The 25,226-nt window shown below is 45.6% G+C and overlaps 1 protein-coding gene across 1 annotated transcript in view; it reads left to right on the top strand.

Moving 5' to 3' along the window:
* Positions 1–10,124: 10,124 nt before the first annotated feature.
* lypd6b (LY6/PLAUR domain containing 6B) overlaps positions 10,125–25,226 on the top strand; it is a 277,746-nt gene continuing 262,644 nt past the window's right edge. Inside the window, exon 1 of the mRNA XM_085986691.1 lies at positions 10,125–10,361. The gene's annotated coding sequence lies outside the window, so the exon portion shown is untranslated. The remainder of the gene's footprint in view (positions 10,362–25,226) is intronic.

Raw genomic sequence — 25,226 nt, forward strand, 5'->3', positions numbered from 1 at the left:
AGTATCACTGCTGCTCTGTAGACCATGAGCTTAGTGCCCTGGTCTTCAAACACTCTCTTCCTCAGGCGACCGAAGGCTGCACTGGCACACTGAAGGCGGTGTTGGACTTCATCGTCGACGTCTGCCCTTGTTGACATTTTTGCTATTACCACTGGACTAACTATACTGCAGTTTGACCAGTCCACATGTAGCCCTGCAACTGATGTGGCCAGTCCAAATGACATCCGAGAAATATAGGAACAGGAGTAGGCCATTCAGCCCCTCAAGCATGTTCCGCCATGCAATTAGATCATGGCTGATTTGTATCTTAACTCCATCTACTCGTCTGGGTTCCGTAACCCTTAATACCCTTGCTTAACATAAATCTATCAGTCTCAGTTTTGACATTTTCAATTGATCTCCAGCCACAACAGCTTTATGAGGGAAGAGAGTTCCAGATTTCCACTACCCATTGTGTGAAGACGTGCTTCCTGACATCACCCCTGAACGGCCTAGCTCTAATTTTAAGGTTATGGCCCCTTGCTCTGGACTCCCCCCATCAGAGGAAATAGTTTCTTTCTATCTACCCTATCAATTCCTTTAATCATCTTAAACACCTCAATTATATCACGTCTAATCTTCTATATTCAAGAGAATACAAAGCAAAATAGTGCGGATGTTGGAAATCTGAAATACTCAGCAGGTCAGGCAGCGTCTGTGGGCAAAGAAACAGAATTAACATTTCAGGTCGATGACCTTTAGTCAGAACTGGAAAAAGTTAAAGATTGAAAGCGCCACGGAACATTTTACTACGTTAAAGGCACTATATAAATGCATGTTGTTGTTGTAAAGGTTTAACAGTTTTTAAGCAAGTACAGGGAACTCTCTTTTTACCGGCACCTAAATAACCGAAAACTCTCTTAACCGGCAAAATTCAGGAGTAGATTCAGGTAAGTGTTAACTCATATTAGTGGCCGTGTAAGCGGGGTTCCTGGATCTGTGGCTGTGTAACCGGGGTTCCTGCACCTGTTGCCACAGGGACGCCTGGATCTGTGGCTGTGTAACTGGGGTTCCTGCACCTGTTGCCACAGGGACGCCTGGATCTGTGGCCGTGTAACCGGGGTTCCTGCAGCTGTTGCCATGCAACAAGGACGCCTGGATCTGTGGCCGTGTACAGGGCTCTCGTACCTTAGTAAATATACCTCTCTGTAATCCGGACTTTTTGATCAACCGGCAGCACGCCGGTCCCGTCGGTGCCGGATAAAAAAGAGTTTTTTGTGCTGAGGCAGGTAAAGAATGCGGGGGAGGAGATGGGGCAGAAAGAACAAAAGGGAAGGTCTGTGGTAGGGTGGAAGGCAGGAGAGATTAAATGACGAAAGGGATGATGGTGTAAGGCAAAAGGGGGTGATAATGGGACAAGTAAAGAAACAAAAGATGGGTCTAGAGGAGCTGTAACTGGCAACAACAGAACCATTACCAGCAACTGGTGTCCAAAAAAATGGGAGCAGTGGTTGTGGTCTGAAGTCATTGAAATCAATGTTCAGGCCGGAACCTGTCCTCATAATTTAACCCTTTTAGCTCTGGCATCATTCTGGTGATCCTGAATCCATGCTAATCCAGCATGCAGCGCTGACAGTGAGAATTATCCCAAATGGTGGATAAATTAGAGAACATAAGAAATAGGAGCAGGAGGCCATTTGGCCCTTTGAGCCTGCTCCGCCATTCAACAATATCATGGCTGATCTTCTACCTCAATTCCACCTTCCTGCACTATCCCCATATCCCTTAATTCCCTTAGTTCCTAAAAAATTATCGACCTCTGTCTTGAATATACTCAACGACTGAGCATCCACAGCTCTCTGGGGTAGAGAATTCCAAAGATGCACAACCCTTTGAGTGAAGAAATTTCTCCTCATCTCAGTCCTAAATGGCCGACCCCTTATCCTGAGACTGTGACCCCGTGTTCTAGATTCCCCAGCCAGGGGAAACATTTTCTCAGCATTAACCTTGTCAAGCCCCTTAAGAATTTTATATGTTTCAATTAGATCACCTCTCTCATTCTTCTAAACTCTAGGGAATGTAGGCCTAGACTACTCAATCTCTCCTCCTAGGGCAATCCCTTCATCCCAGGAACCAGTCTAGCGAACCTTCGTTGCACTCCCTCTATGGCAAGTATGTCTTTCCTTAAGTAAGGGGACCAGAACTGTACACAGTGCTCCGGGTGTGGCCTCACCAATGCCCTGCATAATTGTAGTAAGACTTCTTTACTCTTATATACACTAATAATCCCTCTGTAACAAAAAATAACATACCATTTGCTTTCCCAATTGCTTGCTGTTACCTGCATGTTAACTTACTGTGATTCATGTACAAGGACACCCAGGTCCTCTGAATGCAAACATTTCCCAGTCTCTCACAATTCAAAAAATATTCTGCTTTTTTGTTTTTCCTACCAAAGTGGATAACTTCACACTTCCCCACATCGTATTCAATTTGCCATGTTCTTGCCCACTCAGTCAACCTGTCTATATCTCTCTGCAGCTTCTTTGCGTCCTCCTCACAGCTTACTTTCCCACCTAACTTTGTATCATCAGCAAACTTGGATACGTTACACTCGGTCCCTTCATCTAAGTCATTAATATAGATTGTAAATAGCTGAGGCCCAAGCACTGATCCTTGTTGTACTCCACTAGTTACAGCCTGCCAACCCGAAAAGGTCCCGTTTATTCCTACTCTCTGTTTTCTGTCCATTAACCAATCCTCAATCTATGCTAATATATTACCGCCAATCCCATGAGTCCTAATTTTGTGTAATAACCTCTTGTGTGGCACCTTATCAAATGTTATTTGAAAATCCAAATACACTACATCCATTGGTTCCCCCTTATCCATCCTATTAGTTACATCTTCAAAAAACTCTAACAGATTTGTCAAGGAGGAATTTACTCACCCAGAGAGTGGTGAACCTGTGGAATTCTCTACCACAGAAGGCAGTTGAGGATAATTCATTAAATATATTCAAGAAGGAGTTAGATATATTTCTTAAGGCTAAAGGGATCAAGGGCTATGGGGAGAAGGATGTTCTTGCCATGGAAGGAGTGCAGCGAAGATTCACCAGGCTGATACCTGGGATGGCAGGAATGACGTATGAGGAGAGATTGGGTCGATTGGGCTTGTACTCGCTGGAGTTTAGAAGAATGAGAGGGGATCTCATTGAAACTTATAAAATTCTAACAGGACTAGACAGACTAGATGCAGGAAGGATGTTTCCGATGGTCGGGGAGTCCAGAACCAGGGGTCACAGCCTAAGGATAAGGGGTAAGCCATTCAGGACAGAGATGAGGAGGAATTTCTTCACCCAGAGAGTGGTGAACCTGTGGAATTCTCTACCACAGAAGGCAGTAGAGGCCAATTCATTAAATATATTCAAGAAGGAGTTGGATATATTTCTTAAGGCTAAAGGGATCAAGGGATATGGGGAGAAAGCAGGGACAGGGTACTGAATTTGGATGATCAGCCATGATCGCATTGAATGGCAGAGCAGGCTCGAGGGGCTGAATGGCCTACTCCTGCTCCTATCTTCTATGTTTCTATGTTTCTATGAGAAAGCAGGGACAAGGTACTTGTTGTGTATTTTGAATGTGTATTAGAATTGTCCCACATGGGATACCGTAGTGGTGATTTGCAATGCACTATGGGAAATGTAGTGCATTGAGTGAAGAAGCACATTGTAAATAAAATGGCCGTTAACTAAACTCTCCACCCCGGAGTCCTTCTTAATTGTTATACAGGTAGACTATCCTTTATCCGAAAACCTCGGGACCAGCCGTGTTTCGGTTTTCGGAAAATTTCGGATTTCGGAAGGTATTTTATAAGACTGGGAAATTTGTTGGGGGTGGGTCGGCGGGGGGGTCGGCAGGGGTCCGCGGGGGGGTCGGCGGGGGGGTCGGCGGGGGGGTCGGCGGGGGGGTCGGCGGGGGTCGGGGTCGGCGGGGGGGTCCGCGGGGGGGTCCGTGGGGGGTCGTCGGTGGGGGTCGGGGTCGTGCGCATGACTTACGCTGACCCTCTGCTCAGCGTAAGTCGTGCGCCACTCTGGTCATGTCGTGCGCACGACTTACGCTGAACGAAAAAACCTTCGGTTTTTAGAGGGTTTCGGTTTTCGGAAGTTCGGATAAAAGGTAGTCTACCTGTACAGGTAAGGGTATAAAACCCCTCGAGACACAACAGTACTGAATTTGGATGACCAGCCATGATCTCATTAAATGGCAGAGCAGGCTCGAGGGGCCGAATGGCCTACTCCTGCTCCTATCTTCTATGTTTCTATGGTTCTATGTCAAACACGATTTCCCTTTCATAAAACCATGTTGACTCTGCCTAATCATATTACGATTTTCTAAGTGCCCTGTTACCACGTCCCTAATAATAGATTCTAGCATTTTGCCTAATACTGATGCCAGGCTAACTGGCCTATAGTTTCCCATTTTTTCTCTTCCTCCTTTCTTAAATGGCGGGGTTATGTTTGCTACCTTCCAATCCTTGGGGACTGTTCTAGAATCTAGGGAATTCTGGAAGATTAATACCAGTGCATCCACTATCTCTGCAGCTACCTCTTTTAAAACCCTAGGATGCAGGTCGTCCGGTCCTGGGGATTTGTCGCTACTTGGTCCCATTAATTTCTCCAGTACTATGTCTTTACTTATACTGATTTCTTTAAGTTCCTCAATCTCTCTAGACCCTTGGTTCCCCATTATTTCCGGAATGTTTTTTGTGTCTTCTGCCGTGAAGACAGATACAAAGTATTTGTTTAATGTCTCTGCCATTTCCTTATTGCTCATTATAATTTCTCCTTTTCTGCCTCTAATGGGCCCACGTTTCTTTCGCTAATCTCTTCCTATTTACATACCTATAAAAACATTTACAATCTTTTTTTTATGTCTCTTGCTAATTTACTCTCATATTCTTTTTTCTCTTTCCTGATCAATTTCTTGGTCCTCCTTTGCTGAATTCTAAAATCCTCCCAATCCTCAGGCTTACTACTCTTTTTGGCAACATTATAAGCCTCTTCCTTTGATCTAATACTATATTTAACTTCTCTTGATAGCCACGGTTGGACCACTTTTCCTGTGGGATTTTTGTGCCTTAAAGGAATATATATTTAACATAGAAGATAGGAGCAGGAGTAGGCCATTCGGCCCCTCGAGCCTGCTCCGCCATTCAATGAGATCATGGCTGATCATCCAAATTCAGTACCCTGTCCCTGCCTTCTCCCCATATCCCTTGATCCCTTTTGTTGTGTCCGTCAGTAGTAAGACACAGACTGCAGGAGAATGGTACAACAGGTGTTTACTCAACGTGGCTCACTCTGGAACTGAACTGTACAGATTACCACTCAGTGCTATATACAGGTGTGGTTACTGCCGGTACTGCAGTATACATGAGCTGTAAAAAGTAGTTCCCCCCTTAAAGGTATATACATTACACCTTTAACCTTAAGAAATATATCCAACTCCTTCTTGAATATATTTAATGAATTGGCCTCCACCGCCCTCTGTGGCAGAGAATTCCACAGGTTCACTACTCTCTGGGTGAAGAAATTCCTCCTTATCTCAGTCCTAAATGGCTTACCCCTTATCCTTAGACTATGACCCCTGGTTCTGGACTCCCCGGACATCGGGAACATCCTTCTTGCATCTAGTCTGTCCAGGCCTGACAGAATTTTATAGGTTTCGATGAGATCCCCTCTCAATCTTCGAAACTCCAGTGAGTATAAGCCCAATCGACACAATCTCTCCTCATACGTCATTCCTGCCATCCCAGGAATCAGCCTGGTGAATCTTCGCTGCACTCCTTCCATGGCAAGAACATCCTTCCTCAGATAAGGCGCCCAAAACTGCACACAATACTCAAGGTGTGGTCTCACCAAGGCCCTGTACAACTGCAGCAAGACATCCTTGTTCCTGTACTCGAACCCTCTTGCTATGAAGGCCAACATACCATTTGCCTTCTTAACCGTCTGCTGCACCTGCATGCTTACCTTCAGCGACTGGTGCACAAGAACACCCAGGTCACTTTGCACTTCCCCTTCTCCCAATCTATTGCCATTCAAATAATAATCTGCCTTCCTGTTTTTGCCACCAAAGTGGATAACCTCACATTTATCCACATTATAGTGCATTTGCCATGTTTCTGCCCAATCACCCAACCTGTCCAAATCGTACTGGAGTTTCCCGACATCCTCCTCGCAGCTTACCCTCCCGCCCAGCTTTGTGTCGTCTGCAAATTTGGAGATATTACATCCAATTCCCTCGTCCAGATCATTAATATATATTGTGAACAGCTGGGGTCCTAGGACCGATCCTTGCGGTACCCCACTAGTCACTGCCTGCCACTCAGAAAACGACCCGTTTATTCCAACTCTTTGCTTTCTATCTGCCAACCAGTTCTCTATCCAAGTCAATACCTTGCCCCCAATCCCATGTGCCTCTCATGTTGTAAATTATGTATTAATTCTTTAAATGCTAGCCGTTACTTGTCTACCATCATACCTTTTAATGTAATTTCCCAATCTACCTTAGCCAACTCGCCTCTCATACCTACCTAGTTTGTTTTGTTAAAATTTAAGACCCCAGTTTCGGATTTAACTAAATCACTTTCAAACTCAATATAAAATTCTATTTTAGTCTGGTCACTCTTCCCTAAAGGCCCCTTTACTACTATTAATTAACCCTTTCTCATTGCACAATACTAAATCTAAAATGGCCTGTTCCCTAGTTGGTTCCTGGGACTAGGGACAGGGTCACTGGCAAGGCTTGGAAACTAAGCAGGGCCAGGCTTGGTTAGTACTTCGAGGGGTGACCATCAGGGAAGACCAGATACAGAAGGAGCCCCGAGGAGGGGCGGTTGGTCAAAAGGTCACGGAAGGAGCCCCGAGGAGGGGCGGTTGGTAAGAAGGTCATGGAAGGAGCCCTGGGAGGGGTGGCTGGTGAGCAGGCCCAGGCGTTGGGCTGAAGATTGTCGGAATGGTGGAAATGGAATGGCGGCACGCACAGACGCAGCGGCTTTGCTTCTCCCAGGACGGTGCTATTTACATTTAATGTTATTTGTACTGGACTCATGGGAGCTTGCAAGATCACATTTCGTTGTGCATTGTACAATGACAATAAAGTTGAATTATTATTAATACTGATCTAGAAAACTATCTTGCATACATTCCAGGAACTCGTCCTCCACACTATTACTGCAAATTTGGTTTGCCCAGTCTATATGTAGATTAAAGTCCCCCATGACTATTGTATTACCCATGTTACATGCGCCTCTAATTTCCTGATTTATTCTCTGCCCTCCATTACAACTACTGTTTGGGGGCCTGTAAACAACTCCCACCAATGTTTTCTGCCATAACAACAGAAAATGCTGGAAAAACTCAGCAGGCCAGGCAACATCCGTGGAGTCTTAGCTCCACCCAAACTGATTCTACTTCTTGATTTTCGGAGCTAAGATCCTTTCTCTCTACTGTCTTTATCCCATCCTTTATTATCAGGGCTTCCCCTCCTCCTTTTCCATTTTGCCTATCTCTTCTAAAAGTTAAGTATCCTGGAATATTTAGTTCCCAACCTTGGTCACTTTGCAACCATGTCTCCATAATGGCTATTAGATCAAACCAATTAATTTCTATCTGCGCTCTATTAATTCATCTATTTTGTTGTGAATGCTCTGCACATTCAGATATAGTGCCTTTAGCTTTGACTTTTTTCTATTTTTCCCTGATGTCACCTTAGTCACTGATGCCCTATTACCTTTGTTACTCTCTCTGTCCCTTCCTGGCCCACTCTGCTTATTTTTACCCAAAACTCTACTCTGCTCTAGAGCCTTGACATTTCTCTCGCTGCTTTTAGATTTACTCTTTCCTGAATCCACCCACCCCCCTTCATTAGTTTAAAGCCCTTGTTATTCGATTCGCCATGACACTGGCTCCAGCCCAGCTTAAGTGGAGCCCGTCCCAACGGAACAGCTCCCTCTTTCCCCAGTACTGGTGAACGTGGCCCATGAAGCGAAACCCCTGCCTCCCACACCACTCTTTCAGCCACACATTTAACTTTCTAATCTCCTGGTCCCTATGCCAATTGGCGCATGGCTCAGGTAACAATCCAGAGATTATTACCTTTGAGGTTCTGCTTTTTAATTTGGACCCCAACTCCTCAAACTCTCTCAGCAGAACCTCATTCTTAGTTCTACCTATGTTGTTGGTTCCTACGTGGACCACGACAGCTGGATCCTCCCCTTCCCACTCCAAGTTCTTCTCCAGCTGCGAGGAGAGGTCTTTAACCCGAATATACTGAATCCCAGCTATCGTGTTGGGTGAACCATTGCGCACAGGGGATTGGATAACATCCATATTGATGCATGGTCAGGTAAAGTATAATGAAGTCCTACAAGGCCAGTCTCTGAGACTGTATGCAAGTCATTATAGGCATCATATCAAATGATGCTGTGTGTGTGGTATCAGTGTGACCGAGGGCTGCCAACCATCCAGAGGTGTCCTGGAGTCACCAGGAATTAAAGATTAATCTCCTGGACATTGCTGCGAGCAAAACAGGAGGAAAATCATTGGGGCATTAAAAACATGTTTTTTTCACTTGCTTTGAACACTTCCATTTATTAATTATATAAAAATATTGTAGATGTGAAAAGAGGCTGTTTGACCAGCTGTTGCCTTTGAAGGTGGGAGGTCACCTCCAGGAATACATCCAACCAGGGTTGGCAACGCTCATGGGATGGGACCCCTTGCACTGCACTAATGTCAAAAGTGCTGTATAGCAATGGTGATTCATTTCTCACTGCTCTCCATGTGTGTGTGGGAAGAGAGATGGGGGAGAACATGAGGAAAGATGCTGCTCCCTGGGACAGCTTGTCCATGTTGTAGATCTGTAGTGCGGAGCTGATGGCCATGAGTTGTGAGCACCCGGTGTCTGCCGGTTCTCTCGCTTGAGCACTATTCAACCAAGTTTAAAAATTGTTATTTGAAATTTATATTTGATTTGGGTGCTACCATTTTATTAGTTGTTGCCTCCTTTTTTGAGGGGGGGGGTCTTTAGCTCAGTCTTATGACACTTGCCCATGGTCTGCACGAAATAGGGTGCTGCAGTCTGCTCGGATCAGGATCACCCGTTCTGTTCTAATTGAAATCATTGCATGATTTTTTAAAAATATCTGTTGGTTTAAATGATCCGTGGTAAATCTACAGTCGCGAACGCGCTTAACCAGAGTCAAACCTCGTGGATAATTTCCTTTGGCAGCTGTCTCTCATTCCGCCAGCGCATTTCACACTTCATCTAGAGCCGTCTTTTGTCTCTTTACCTGTCCTATTACCATCTCGTCTGGTCTTGAATATCTCTTAATGTCTCTTCACCCCCACAGACCTTCCCTTTTGTTCTTTCATCCCCTCCCCCATTTCCCAGCCCTCAAACTGGCCTTTTAATCTGTTTCATTTCCTGCTTTTTTCTCAGTTCTGACGAAGGGTCTTCGACCTGAAACGTTAACTCCGTTTCTCTCTCCACGGATGTTGCTGAGTTTGTTCAGCGTTTTCTCTTGTTATTGTGGATAATTTCCTATCCACTGCCCGGGGAGCCTTGACTTGCTTCGGCTTGGTTCAGAATGAACGACATGAATTTTGTAAAATGCGCGGATACGAATTTGATGTCCGGATTGATCAGGAGCCCTGTCACCGTAAGGGGTTCAACTTTCCCTGAGCTCCGTCGATGTATAAAGAAACTGATCGCAGACACAGTGTTACCTTTTGGTTTCAGAGTTATATAATGTATTATTATGTATCCACCAGTGTTGACTTCCCCCTCACCGCTTGGGAAATAGTAATTCTGCTTTCCTTGGAGCAGTCTTAAAATGTTATGATCAAAATAAAAGAGGGTGGGTGACACACACACACACACACAAGTTTATATCGAGGTCCCAGAGATGCTCAATTGTATCAGTGAGAGCACCAAGATACAGTGCAAGAAACAGCCTGAAACTGACCACGGCTGAAGTGGTGAGTTACAGGCAGCACAGCGCGGGAACGGTGACTGGCGCACACGCCTTTTTTGGATCCGAGTGTTGAATATGCAAATACAGCGACGGGTTTGGGCAGATACAACCTCACCTGTCAGTCCTGCCTTTGAGTCTGGAGGAGTTTCTGTCTTCATGTGCAATTGGAGCAAAGGGGACGCGAAGCACATCAGCTTTTGGGTTCCTCTGCATGCAGAAGAATCTTGAGGAAAGTCTAGGATTTCTTTTGGGGGTGGGGGGTAGATACGTTCGTTTGGGATCCGTTGCTTTTAAGTGGACGAATCGATCAATCACCGTTCAATGCCGATCTGCAGCGTCAGGTGAGGATTGCTTTGATTCTTTGCAACGAATGTGTGTTTACAAGGTGAGTGCGGCTCAATGGATTTTTTTAAATATGTATTTTTAGACTTGATCGCATTAACTTGAATGCAAAGATATTGCTTCGTGTTAATGTTTTGCAGTCAAAAGTAAACAATATGCAAAGAAGATAGTTTTTTTTGGCTACGTGTGTTCTTTTGAAATCACAAAGCGCTGGATAGACTGCCATATTTGCGACGGTCTGAAACGAATTCGAGTCTCCGGGTTGTTTTTTTGGCAAGGGGAGGGGGCACAAAGCATGCTGTTCGCTCACTACAGCACCTGTCGGACATGAGCCAATTCCAACCCATTTTAAGGAATAAAAAAAATAAAAACGTAACATGCTGCAAATGCACCTCAGATGTGTCAGCATGCGTTCCTCTGACTATTTCTTTGTGAAATGTCTTGGGATGGCTTGTGTTTGAGGTGCTCTGTAAATGCTCGGTGGCCAGAAAAGTTATGTTTCAATTAATGATAAAAGAGCTGGATGACTAACTGGGTCAGTCAGGTCGGAGGGCACAATGGATACATTTTTTTAAAAAGTTGGATAAATGTCTGATTAATAAAAAGATTGAGGGCACAAAGGATAAAAAAAGAAAGACTGATATTTATATCGCGCGCCTTTCACGACCACCGGATGTCCCAAAGCGCTTTACAGCCAATGAAGTACTTTTGAAGTGTAGTCACTGTTGTAATACAGGAAAAGTATAAAAATAAGTACAATCAGAGTTAACCAAATGTGGAAATTGGTGTTTGCAAAGCTGCTGCAGCCATGGTAATATAGTGAGAAAGATGGCAACTGATGGAAGGATTAATATCAAATGGAAGGTGGATAGATGGTAAGAGTTTTGATTTAGGGTGATAAAAAGAAGCTATAAAGCCTCTTGAATCTTTCTTCGGGCGGAGCAGTGAGTTGGGTTGAGTCTGCGATTGCACATGGTCCAGGGAGGGAATGATGAATTTCATGGTATTTTCTTGCTCCATGCTTAGGACATATTGAACACTCAAGCACACATCTGTAGTGCACAAATAAGGAAAAAAGAACTTGCATTTATATAGCACCTTTCATAGCCTCAGGACATCATAAAGTGACGTGAAGTACTTTTGCAGTGTAGTCACTGTTGTAATGTTGGCAAATGGACTGCCAATTTTTGCACAGCAAGGTCCCACAAACCGCAATGAGCTAAGTGATTAGTTAAACTGTTTTACTGGTGTTGGTTGAAGGATAAAAGTTGGCCAGGACATTAGGAGAACCCCCTTACTGTTCTTCAAATAATGCTTCTATGTTGACTTGAGAGGAAAAATGGGGCCTTGATTTAATGTCTGAAACAAAAAGATCAATTGTATGCTCAAGTCCTGGAGTGGGGCTTGAACCTATAGACTTTCATGACTGAGAGGTGAGAGTGCTACCAGTGAGACAAAGCTGATCAGTTAGAGCCACACATGCATCTGATAAGTGCATCCTTAATACTATATTATACCAGCTGTTTAAAACTGCAGCATTAGAACAGTTTTAGTATTTGGATCAAGTGCATTTGAAAGGGACTCTGAGGGACTAAGTGGCACTTCTGGGACCTGGGCTTGAATCCAGCACAGATGAATGAGAGCTGCTTCTTTCTCTGCTACCTGCATAAATTTCTTTGCAGAATGAGTTTGGGGAATCGTAAACTCAATTTCTACTGCATGCAGTCCTGCAGCACAAAATGGTGCAGAATTTGGCACAAATTAACAATCTCACAGAGAGACAGTAAGGATTAGTTGGTGTAGAAAATTGGGAAACCCTCACACTGATGTAATCAGATGTGGTTTACTCAAGATAAGGTGTAGGCACAATGTTGGTGTAGAGCTATGCTTTGTATCCAGCTCTGCTTTGTCTGACCTGGGATTGTTGGATGTTGACATTGGTCCCAAAAGTGGAAGATTGCCCATTCCACTGTGCCGACCTTCCCCTGACAACCGCATTTGCTAAAATGTCTTTTTAAAATTTTGCTGGGAAAAATGGAGTAAATATATATTTTTTCCACCAATAATTACATTCCATTGAAGCATCATTTTCTGTTTCTGTTACCTGTACATGCACCATAGCATCTGAATGGTGTAACATGAATCTGAACAGTGAGATTCCATAAATGAGAAACGGTAAAAATTGACAACGGTTCCCATTCACTATTGATTCAGGCAATAAGCCAGACAATAGGACAGACATTCAGGTATGTAGCACTTATTGAACACTTGCCCAAAGGGCATATGCTGGAAATACTCATTTTGCCTCTGAGGGTTCTACAAATAGTTTGTGCTGTATTTTGTTCCCTGCAGTGCAGCAGATGTGAGTCCCATCTGGAGTAAGTGATTTGCTTGTAAATGGGAACCAAGACAGTTTGAGAATTCTGACAACTTGCACCTCAACTGGCTGTAATTTTTAGTAGAAATAATCTCCGTGGTGTGTTATCCTTGGTAAGCCTCTCCCAGGTCATTCACTTGTAGCTGAGAGGTCAGGATAGATGACCTATTCCAAGGGCAATGTTGCCATCATGCATTTGAGGGCAATGTAGCAACAGCACCCGATCTGATTGTGACTCTCCTGGCATCTTTCTGTGCCAGTACAATTGTTTTGGGGAACTCAGGGGATTGGGCCTTTGTCCAACATCCTGTGAGACCAGGTGTTACTGTTACAGCATGTGGTATCTCTGCAGCGTACAACCATGACATTTGATTCTGCAGTGGACACAGGGAGCAAGAGGTTGGTGATTCATCTGACACTGATCGGTTTGTGCATCACCCCTCACTTCATCCCACCATTGGTGGCAGCACCTTCAGCACCAAAGAAATGGCAGACCAATTAAATACATATTTTGGTTCTGTCTTCACACTTTGTCTGTCCACTTCTTTCTCTTTAAGAAGCTTTTCAAAACATTCTTCCCGATCAAACCCACTTTCCCAATTTTTTAATATATATATATTTGTTCTTGTGATGCTGGCAAGGCTGCATTTATTGCCTAATCCTAGTTTCCTTGGAAAGGTGGTGGTGAGCCTTTCCTTGAGCCACTGCAATCCTTGTGGTGGTGATGTTCCCACAATAGTGATAGGTAGGGAATTGCAGGAAAATAAACAGCGACAATGAAGGAACAGCATTATTATCTGTACAAGTCAGGACATTGTGTGGCTCGGAGGGAAAGTTGGAGGCGAGGGTGTTCCCACAACATTTCTGCCCTTGTCCTTCTTAGTGGTAGAGATCCAGGGGAGGAAGGTGCTGTCTGAGTAACCTTGGTGTAGTGCATCCTGCAAATGGTACATCCTGCAGCCTCAGTGTGTAAGTAATGGAGGGTGTGAGTATTGAGGCCAGTGGCAGGGGTACCAGTCAAGTGAACTGCTCTGGATATTGCTAAGTTTCTGGAATGTTTTGGCTGCCTAGATCAATGCCATGATGAGGACAGGTGCTGGGTGGGTCGTCAATACCCGATCTGAGTGAGTATTCCGTCACACTCATGACTTGAGCCTTGTAGCTGGTGGACAGGCTTTGAAAGGTCAGGAAGTGAATATGTAGTCCCTGCCCTACTGTTGTGGCCCCAGTGTTGACATGGCTTATGCAGTTAATCCTCTGGTCGATGATGACCCGAGCATCTTAATGGCGGGTGACTTGGCAATGTTATTTGGTGCCATTGAAGGTTGGGGGAGATGGCTGGGTTTTCTCTTGTTCAAGGTGATCAGTACCTGGCACTTGTGTGGTATGAATGTTACCTGCCACTTGTCAGCCTAAGCCTGGATGTTGTCCAGATCCTACTATAGGCTGGCATGGGCTGCTGCATTCATGGAGGAGTTGTAACACTGTGGAATTGTCAGCAAACAGCCTACTCCTGACCTTGGATGGAAGATCAATGATGAAGCAGCTGAAGATGGTTGGGCCAAGAATTCTTCCCGTGTTTGCGTGGGTTTCCTCCGGGTGCTCCGGTTTCCTCCCACAGCCCAAAGATGTGCGGGTTAGGTTGATTGGCTATGATAAATTGACCCTTAGTGTTAGGGGGATTAAATACATGGGGTTACGGGGATAGGGTGGGATATGTGTTGATGTAGGGGTTACGGGGATCGGGTGGGATATGTGTCGGTGCAGGCTCGATGGGCCAAAATGGCCTCTATCTGCACTGTGGGGTTTCTGTGATTCTGTGTGATTCTGTGAACTCCTGGAACAAGGTTCTAGGGCTGCGATGATTGGCCGCTGACACTCTCACTTGTGTCAGGTGTGATTCAGCCAGAAGGCAGTGTTCCATTTAACCCCATTTACCTTAGTTTTGCTTGGGCTCCTCGCTGTCATACTCAAATGCTGCCCTGATGTCAAGGGTAGCTACTTTCACCTCTCAAGAATTCAGTTCTTGCTTCCATGTCTGGATCAATTTTGTGATGAGCCAGGAGCTGAGTGATTCTGACAGAACCCGAACTGAGTGTGGGGAGCAGGTTATTGGTAATTATTTGGTACTTGATGACACTATTGATGACTCCTTACCAATGTTCCCTCTAATTTTTTGGGGGGTAACTGGCCCCGTTATCGGGCTGCGCAGCCCATTCAGATTTCCGCGCATGTGTGGTTTTCTATTTAAAAGCCGGTGAGCTGGCTGCGCGGGATCTTTAGAGAGCTGCACGGCCGCACAGCTTAACGGGAACATTGCTCCTTATATCACTTTGCTAATGAGTGGGAGAAGGCTCATAGGGTGGTAATTGCCCGGGTTAGATTTATCCTGTTTTTAGTGAATAGGACATACCTGGGCAATCTTCCACATTGTTTGGTAGATGCCAGTGTCATAGCTGCAGTGGAATAGCTTGGCTAGGCAAGTGGCTGGCTGTGGTACACAGATCTTCAACAATATATGGCCATTGCAATATCATCCAGCTCCAAGTCTCCAGTCACATTCCGTGTTCTTACGGTGCTGGCCTACCACGCATTTATTCCTCCTCTCAGTCACCCCCCCCCCCCCACACCCTGAGGAACACTGTGCCATTATTGGCAAAGCCTTCAGCCATCATATCTCTGCATTCTGGAAGTCTGCATTCTCAGGGTACTGAGTTTGGATGATCAGCCATGATCTCATTGAATGGCGGAGCAGGCTCGAGGGGCCGAATGGCCTACTCCTGCTCCTATCTTCTATGTTTCTATGTTTCTAAATCCCTCTACCTAGTTGCATCTCTCCACCTTCAACAGCCTCCTCAAAAACTGGCTTTGCCCACTCCTTCAGTCATCTCCCATAACTCGTTCCACTGCCCCATTCTTGCCGAATGTCTGACCCCACTTCATGAAACATCTTTGAGGTCTCATTCATTAGAGCTGCTGTGCAAATGACCAAGCAAGTGGTTCCCAGAACAAATCAAGTCAAGCTTTACTTCTACACAGCAGAGAGGATGCATACCATTGGATGAATAGGTAGGTAATCTATCTTAAGTAGTACGTAATAGGCATGTGGGGCAGCTCTTGCTCATATTGGCTTTGCTGGGGCAGTAGATACTGCTTTGTTCTGAGGATAGTGTTGGCACTGACTTGTGTTTGCAGCTTGGCTGATGCAGTTGCTGGAGATGCTGCCGGGTGCTGAGGGAAGAGAGGTTGGAGGGGATGTTTTCAGTTGATGATCTTTGGGAGAGGAATGAATGCTGACCTTTGGTTCAGCAGCTGAGCATTACAAACTGGAAGGCACCCAGCCTGTAAATTCCTAGCAGGCACATTAGCTGTTTTTCAGTGTTGAATCTGGTGGCAGAATTTACCTTGAAATTCACATTTCAATTGATGCATCACTTGTAAGCAACATAAAGCTTATTTTAGATCTGCTCAAGAAAAGTCAGAAGGCCTTTGATAAGGTACTGCATAGTAGACTCGTGACGAAGGTCAGAGCATTTGGTGTCGAGGACAGGTAGCAGAATGGATAGCGAGCTGGCTACAAAACAGACAACATAGAGTAGGGGTTAAGGCAAAAGACTGGCAAAAGGTGAGAAGTGGTGTTCTCCATGGATCGGTGCCAGGACCACTGTTGTTCAGAATTTACATTAACGATTTGGACTCAGGAATTGGAAGTACAATTTTAAAATTTGTGGATGACACCAAATTGGGAGTATAGTTAATACAAAGGAAGATTGTGACAAAATACAAGAAGCCATTAATACATTTGCAGAATGGGTGTTTCATTGACAAATGAATCTCAATATAGATAAGTGTGTGGTGGTGCATTTTGGAAGGAAGAATAAGGATGCCACATACTGCTTGGATAATAAGGCCTAGAAATTCGGTGGTGCCCCGTAGCTCGCCTGGGCGCCGGAAGTCCCGCCCCGGAAGGAGCCGCTTGCGCCAGTGCGATATTCAGTTTCAGCACCCCAAACGGAAGCGGGGCGCTGCTCGAGGTGCCCCGCGTCCCTCTTGGGGCGCTGAAACTGAATATCGCAGCGTAATGTGCCGCAGCGCCACACGCTGCGGCACGGCGCGCTGCGGTACTGCAGGCCTTCCTCCTCTTCTTAAAGGGGAGGGGCCTGCACCAGCGCGATCCGAGATCGCGAGTGCCGGCAAAAGAGCTCGGCACCGAGGAGAAGTGCCAGGCTCTTGGGACACAGCCGGCACTGCCCAGGAGGGGGGCTCAGGAGGACGGCGGCGCAAGGAGGTGCTGGCAGGCGGCCAGCAAAAAAAATGGCCGCCCCGCACCTCCCCGTTAATTAGCGCCACTACTGCCGCAGGTAGGCCCCCCTGAACCGGTCGCAAATTGCGACCGGCGCTACAGGGGGGGGGGCGCGACCAAATATCGCGTTCGGGGCGGTAGCGGGGCGCTGCGCACACCATCATCGGTGGCGGCGCAGCGCTACAGGCTAACGCCGCCATTAGCGCCCCGCTAAATATCACGGGAGGCGTGGCCAGTGGCGCTAAAACCACTGAGTGCCCTCTTTGGGCGCTAACTGGTGGCGCAGGCCACTGAATTTCTAGGCCTAAGAGTCTAAATGGGGCAGAAGAGCAAAGGGATCTCGGGGCACATATACACAAATCACTAAAAGTAGCGACACAGGTTAATAAGACCATAAAAAAAGCATACCAAGCACTAGGGTTTATTTCTAGAGCGATAGAATTCAAAAGCAGGGAAGTCATGTTAAACTTGTATAGAACCTTGGTTAGACCACACTTTGAGTACTGTGCACAGTTCTGGTCTCCATATTATAAAAAGGATATAGAGGCATTGGAGAAGGTGCAAATAAGATTTACATGGATGATACCAGAACTGAGAGGTTATAACTATCAGGAAAGACTGAACAGGCTGGGGCTCCTTTTTTTGGAAAAGAGAAGGCTAGGAGGTGACCTGATAGTGCTCTTTAAAATAATGAAGGGGCATGATAGGGAAAACACAGAGAAGATGTTTTCTCTATCATGCCCCATCTTTATAAAGTGCTGGTTAGGCCACAACTGGAGTATTGCGTCCAGTTCTGGTCACCACACTTTAGGAAGGATGTGAAGGCCCTTGAGAGGGTGCAGAGGAGATTTACCAGGATGGTTCCGGGGATGGGGGATCTTAGCTACAAGGACAGGTTGGAGAAGCTGCATTTGTTTTCATTTGAGCAAAGGAGGCTGAGGGGTGATTTGATAGAGGTGTACAAGATTATGACGGATTTGGATAGGCTAGATGGGGAAAAGCTGTTCCCACTAGCTGATGGTACAAGGACTAGGGGACACAGATTTAAGGTTTTGGGCAAGAGATACGGGGGGATATGAGGAAAAACAATTTTACGCAGCGAGTGGTGAGGACCTGGAACTCGCTGCCGATGGAAGTGGTGGAAGTGGACACACTCAATGTTTTCAAGGGGAGACTGGATAGAAACTTGCAGGGCTACGGGGATAGAGTGGGGGGATGGGACTGACGATGGGCTGAATGGCCTCCTTGTGTGCTGTTATGACAATGACTCTATGACTATGAATCTAAGATGTTTCCACTTGTAGCAGATGCAAAAACTAGGGGTATAAGATAGGCACTAATAAATCCAAAAGGAATTCAGGAGAAACTTCTTGACTCAAAGAGTGGTAAGAATATGGTTTGTGTTACCACAAGGAGTACCTTCTGCAAAATGCATTGCAGCAACTTGCCAAGGCTTTTTTGACAGCACCTCCCAAACCCATGACCTCTACCACCTAGAAGGACAAGGGCAGCAAGTGCATGGGAACACCCCCTCCAAGTCACACACTATCCTGACTTGGAAATATAGTGCCGTTCTTTCATTGTCGCTGGGTCAAAATCCTGGAACTCCCTCCCTAACAGCACTGTGGGAGTACCTTCACCACACGGACTGCAGCGGTTTAAGAAGGTGGCTCACCACCTTCTGAAGGGCAGTTGGGATGGGCAATAAATGCTGGCTTTGCCAGCGATGCTCACATCCTGTGAATGAATAAAAGTTGAGGCAAATAGCATAGATGCATTTAAGGGAAAGCTAGATAAGCACGTGAGGGAGAAAAGAATAGAAGGGTTTGCTGATAGGGTTAGATGAAGAGAGGTGGGAGGAGGTTTGTGTGGAGCATGAATGCCGGCATACACTAGTTGGGACGAATGGCCTGTTTCTGTGCTGTAGACTCGATGTAACTAATACCGAGACGCTGTCAGAGCTCATAGCCTTTGTTGTGCTCAGTGCACTCAACCTTTTCTTAGTGTCATATTCCTTAATGTCAAAATGGCTGGATATTGCCATCTATGATGTTGGAGATGTCTGGTAGGATCATTCACTTGGCCCTTTTGGCAAACACTTCAGCCTTGTTTCTTGCACTCATGCTGGGCTTCACTGTGATTGAGAATGGTGATGTTTGTGGAGCAGTCTCCAGCTGTTACTTGCAGGACTGTCCAGTTACCATTCATGACTGGATGTGGATGGGCTAGTGATGGGCATAATCCATTGGTTGTGGCACCCCATAGCTCTGTCTTTAGCCTGCTGCTGTTGGTGTTTGGCATGTGGGTAGCCATGTGTAGTAGTTTCACTAGGTTGGTATTTCATTCTAAGGTATGCCGGGTGCTGCTCCTGACATGCCCTTCTACACTTTGTATTGAACCAGAGGTAGTCTCTCAGCTACTCCTAATCTCTCCCTCTATGACTCTGTCTCCAACTTCTTGTCTGTTTCTATTTGCAAAGTACCTTGGAATTTAAAAAAAATGAAAAGCACTATATAAATGCACCTTGTTGTTGTAAACTGAACCCTATTCAGCAGAGCTCTGTTATAGTTAACCCTTGTTAAACAATAGTCAAGTCTCCAGGCTGTACCATTAATTATTTCTTGTCAATTCTATTACAGCATATGTTTGTTCCGGCAATGAAGTTTAGCTGCTGGTTAATGATTAGACATTTGACAAGTAGTTCCTGATTAAGAGGAATCACAACTGTTACCAAGTACTATACTTGATCGCCCAACCTCTAAATATCCAGACCATTTACACTGAGGTATTCTTTCTATTCTATCAGTATTCAGACTGTAATAGCTACATTCTGGGTTTCTGTCATTTGACAAATAAATCTTGTTTGCAAGCAAAATTGTATGTTTTATTTTTCATTGAGAGTAAAACGAAAGACTTGCTGTAATTGGCACTGGTTCTAATGTATCGATGGCTTGATGTTAACAGGCCTGGCAACTGTTAACTGATTAAAAGAAAGAAAGAATTCTCATTTCTGTAGCAGTTTATCACAGCCTCAGGACATCCTAAAATGCTCAACGTCCAGTGCATTTCTTTTGAAGTGTGGTCAATATTGACAACAGACAATCTGAGCACAGCAAGATCCCATAAACGGCAAATAAGCTGAATAAACCACTTAATATGTTTTTGGTACTGTTGGAAAGGACACCAGGAGATCTCTGTGCCTTGATTTACAAATAATGCCGCAAGATCTTTGTTTACATCCACCTGAACAGGTAAGACAGGCTCTCGATTTAATATCTTCTCTCAAAAAGAGCATCTCTGACAACGCAGCACTCCCTCAGTACGGCACTCAAGTGCTGGCCTTGGTCACGTGCTCAAATCCGAGAATGGTGAGACTGCCACCAACTGAGCCAAGCCGACACGTGGGCTTGTTTACAAATGAGAATCTACTGCTTTTGGGTTGCCTCTGCTGTTTCTAAGCCAGTTTGGCTGAAATAAGACATGCTTAACGTGAAATTAAGGTTGTTAACCTTTGGCAACAGGGGCGGAATAGGGCAACTCAAGGAGTGGGACCACGGCTTGAGTTCTGATGATGACGATTTGTTAAACATCTTAATGCCTCTATATCATAACAATCAAGAGTAAATCGTAAAAATGGATTTCTTCTGTTTTTAAAACTTTTGATGCCCGGTTTGCATTTTAGAAATTTCCAGACACTCCACTCAAAGAACTGGGCTTAAACCAGGCAGGTCATCATCACACCCGAGCCAGCAGTCACTGTTAGTCAATTGGAGAATCGAGTAACAATAGAAAGGCAAACCAGAGGCACAATGAGGTTCTTAGTTGGCAATTACTTATTATGAGAATAAACTTATGGGTAAAAAAGTACTTTCTAGAACAAGGGAATGTGAAATAAAAAAGAGATTTAATGTCAGTCAGCGGGAAACTTCTTTGGAGTATCAGAATCTTTCACCTAAAATTCTAGCTTGGGAGAAAATTGCAGCTTTGTTGAAAATATAGCTTTAGGCCCTGTCCATTAATTACCATGTCATCTCAGTGAAGAGAAAAATGCTTTAGTTATTCACCGCTTAATGAAAATTATCTTTGAATTCACCCTGTGTCATTTTCTTAACTTGAACATTGACCTTAACCAGAGATTCTAAAAGGGAACAAAATTGATCCTTTCAGTATAGAGGTGGAGCTAGCCGTTGGTGGGCGAAAGCAACAGTAGGTTGCAGAGGAACAGATGCCCTAAGAAAACCTATACCTGCTGATTAATAATGCAGGAGAGATCAATAAGAATGGATAAGTGTGCTAGTGGGAGATTTGTGCAGCTGAAGTTGTGAACATGACTTCAAAGTAACTACACGTGTGGAGTTAATGCAAAGTCACTTTGTGACTTTTGTTGCTCTGGCTGGGACCTTCCTCGATGTCTGGGGAAGATCAGGTACAGACCAGCAACTGATGGAACTAATGAACACTATAGGATCTACTGTAAGGAGCTGGACACACTATGGCCTAGAAATTCACTAGCCTTAGCGCCGCTTTTGAGGCGCTAGAGGGACTAGCGCCAGAGTTATGGCCAGTTTAAAAATTCCCTGGGGCCCTAAATCGGCGTTGCACCGGTAGCGCTGCGCCGGCACCGATGACGTCATCGGTGTGCGCAGCGTCCCGGTTGCCGTGGTAACCCGCCCGAACTCCGAAATTGTGTTGCGGCCGCCTCGCCCGTGGCAGCCGCAAGCAACGTTCTGGCAGAGGTGCCTTACTCCAGTTTGCGCCGGCGCATTAAAGGCCCCGCGGCGGCCGGCCACTTTCCCGCCGGCCGCCTGCCCGCAGCTCCCTCCCCGGACTTCTCCCCCCCTCCCCCCGGAACAGATGCAAGCCCGGCACTTGTCCGAGGTGCCGGGCTCATTTTTAAGCTGATTTGCGCGGGCCGCGGCCGGGTGCAGGCAGCTCCTCCTTAACGGGAGGAGGAGGCCTGCACGTCCCCAGCCTGCCGCACCACATCGGGTGCCGCAGCGCCGGAATTGCGGCGCGAAACGGCAGTTAGCGCCGATGTACCACCGCAAAGACCCTTCAGTAGCGCCGGCAGCCGTTTGGGCGCGGCGCCACTGAATTTTTGGCGCGCGCAGGGGACTTAGCGCCGGCACTAACTTCCGGCGCTAAAGCCCTGGCTAAGCCAAAACCCAATTTCTAGGCCTATGTGTCACTGATAGGAGCATAAGAACATAAGAAATAGGAGCAGGAGTAGGCCATACGGTCCCTCGAGCCTGCTCCGCCATTCAATAAGATCATAGCTGATCTACAACTTCAACTCTACTTTCCCGCTCTATCCCCATATCCCTTGATTCCCCTAGAGTCAAAAATCTATCGATCGCAGCCTTGAATATACTCAATGACTGAGCATCCAGAGCCCTCTGGACTACAGAATTCAAAAGATTCACAACCCTCTGAGAGAAGAAATTTCTCCTGATCTCAGTCCTAAATGGCTGACCCCTTATCCTGAGAATATGCCCCCAGTTCTAGACTCTCTGATGTTTAGTTATCCATGGAAGCTTTAAGTTAAAGCATCCCTCCTACACCATGTGCTCCTCTCTTCACTGGTTTACTAACACTACTTTAGTACAGTCAGGATGTAATTGATCTGTCTGCAATTGTTTACATTTTGATGCACTGATATTTGGAAATTGTTCATTTTAATCACGAAGGACACGGGGCTGGATATGATCCAAAATATCATAATTTATTATTGCATCAGCAGTGACCGTATGGATTTAGTTATGGTACGGATGAATCCAGAAATAAAATAAATGTTCTTATTCTACCTTTGGCAATGGAAGATTAAAAAACAGCTAATATTAAAAATAAAATTAATTTACTATGAGACTGATTTGAAGTAGGATATCACTGGACAAATATCCTGGCTTACTAAAGGCAACTGTCTATGATAAGAATGTAGAAGTGTTAAATGAGGTTAGGTTAATTGACCCTTTAATCTATTTCTCTCTCTCTCTCTCCTCCACACCCACTCCCCCTACACACACAAACCTACACAGATTGTTCTATCTGAACTCTGCAGAACCCGCTCAAACTCTAGCAGAGCAGATTCAACTGATTAACCTTGGGAGTTGAACTTACTATTTCTATTGTGACAGCAAGGGCTGTACTATATATAATAGCCAAGCCACTGGGAGCGGAACTCTGAATGTGTTTTGCGAATTTTCCACTCTTTAATTGTATACATATTTACACGTATGATTGAAGAATAGTGCAGGGTGTCATGGGCACTGAGTGACCTAGTAGCTCACTGCTTTACCCTTTGACCTCTGGGAACCAAGTTTGAATCCAGCCCAGATTGACGGGGGTGAAAGTTGTCTCTACTGGCTGTACAAGGAACAAATTCAGGCAATCTTCAGCTAGGTTCTGGTGGCCATGGGTCTACAGCAGGAAACTATAGTTTGGTCCTAATTTGTCAGTCTCATTTGGGAGAAGTCACAGAGGCAGCTGGTGGGAGGAATGGAAATATGTACACTGATGCTTTTCTGCCGTTGGGGCTAAGGGTACGTTTTTGAGACACATTTGGGAGGACGTTTTACTCTGCACCTAACTCATGCTCTACCTAACCTAGGAATGCTGACACAGAGTGCGGGGAAAAAGTCTGTTCCCTAGTAGAACTGGGGGGAAAAATTCGGTTGGTTAGCGCCTCTGGGGGGCACTAACGGGACGCTAGGAGCTTAGCGCCCGAGCGTGGCGATTTTAGCGCCGCTCGCGAAATTGACCAGTCGTTTTGTGGCGGCGCTAAACACTACCGCTACAATCTCCTGCACCCACAGATCATGACGTCAGTCGAGTGTGCAATGCCCCGGACCGAATACTGAGTCGCGCCCCCTGCCTTAGCGCCTGCCGCTAGGAACGACAGGTAGAGGGGAACGTTTTCAAGTCAGGAAGGGGCTGGGGGAGCGCTATTTAAAGGCGGGCACTTCCTGCCTTTTCTTGTCGGCAAAATTTTGGCACACGCAGGTTGAGAGGGAGAGACACGTCTGGAGAGATTTAACGCTGTCCTAAGGAGTTTTGGCCCTCAGCACCACTTTTGAGGTTCTTAATCGCTGAGCTCTGTCCCTGGGCCTATCCATTAGTGCTTCCAACACAATTGCTTTAGAGGTCTCTCCCAGGCCAAAATTCAAGGCTGCAATGAGCAGGGTGTGGCTGGCCAGCAAGATGGCCCCTCCCCTTTAAGAACTGGACGCGCCAGTCTGGCTTCCATGGTAACTGCCTGAGCTTCGGTAGCGTTCTGAGGTAGCGCCTCGCTCCCCGACGTTTGCGCCTTAAGAGAGGTGTGTAGCGCCTGATTTAGCGCTGAAATCACCTCCAGGAGCGACAGAGGCGAATTTTGCAGTTGGGGGCGATAATTAACGCCGGGCGCTAAACTTTGTGCCCAGCTGATATTAGCGCCCCAAAATGGGCGATAGCCAATTTTTCCCCCCTGATGTCTCCATCATGAAGAGCACACTGTTCACCGAATGAAACAATAATACAATATTGTGCCTGATATCTTTCCAAGTTGTAAATTATGTTTCACACCTAGTTTCTGATCCGACATTATTTTCGGGTTGGGAGCTCTGATATTTCTGTGTTCAGGCTGACCTCTGCTTCCAGCTGGATATGTACAGAAGATAGCAGTGGGTAAATTTATTCGAAGCTTAGCTTACTAGTAAACCTGCAGTTTTACAACCTAGTGATTTTAGTGCCTCATTGTTGCCTAGCGCAGCTGTGTTAATATGCTTCATGTTTGCCCAGTGCTGTTTAAAGAGCTTTGATTGTGACCTGTGTGTAAAATTGAGGGCATCAAGTGAAATATATAGCACAGTATCATGACCTTTTGTAATGTTTAACTTCCATGGTAATGTGAATTTAAGTTTGACTTTTTTTAAACTCACAATCGACAGTGTGAGCGTTCTTGTGGATATATTGATATGAATCATGATTCAAGAGAATCGCTTGGTGCTGATTGTTTCAATTCGCACATATAAGTCATCTTTTCAAAACATATAGACCTACTGTTAACAAAAGACGAGATGAGCAGTTAGCAAGCAAAAATGACATGAGAAAAAGATTTGAAGGCTCTCTGCCAGGCGGTGAACGGAGAACTAATGGTCCAACGATCGGGGGCTAAACTTACTGCTCCATTTCTGCTCCCAGTCTGGC

Source organism: Somniosus microcephalus, chromosome 4, assembly GCF_052327205.1.
Source record: "Somniosus microcephalus isolate GS21.2 chromosome 4, FLI_Smic_1.0, whole genome shotgun sequence".
NCBI classification, from domain to species: domain Eukaryota; kingdom Metazoa; phylum Chordata; class Chondrichthyes; order Squaliformes; family Somniosidae; genus Somniosus; species Somniosus microcephalus.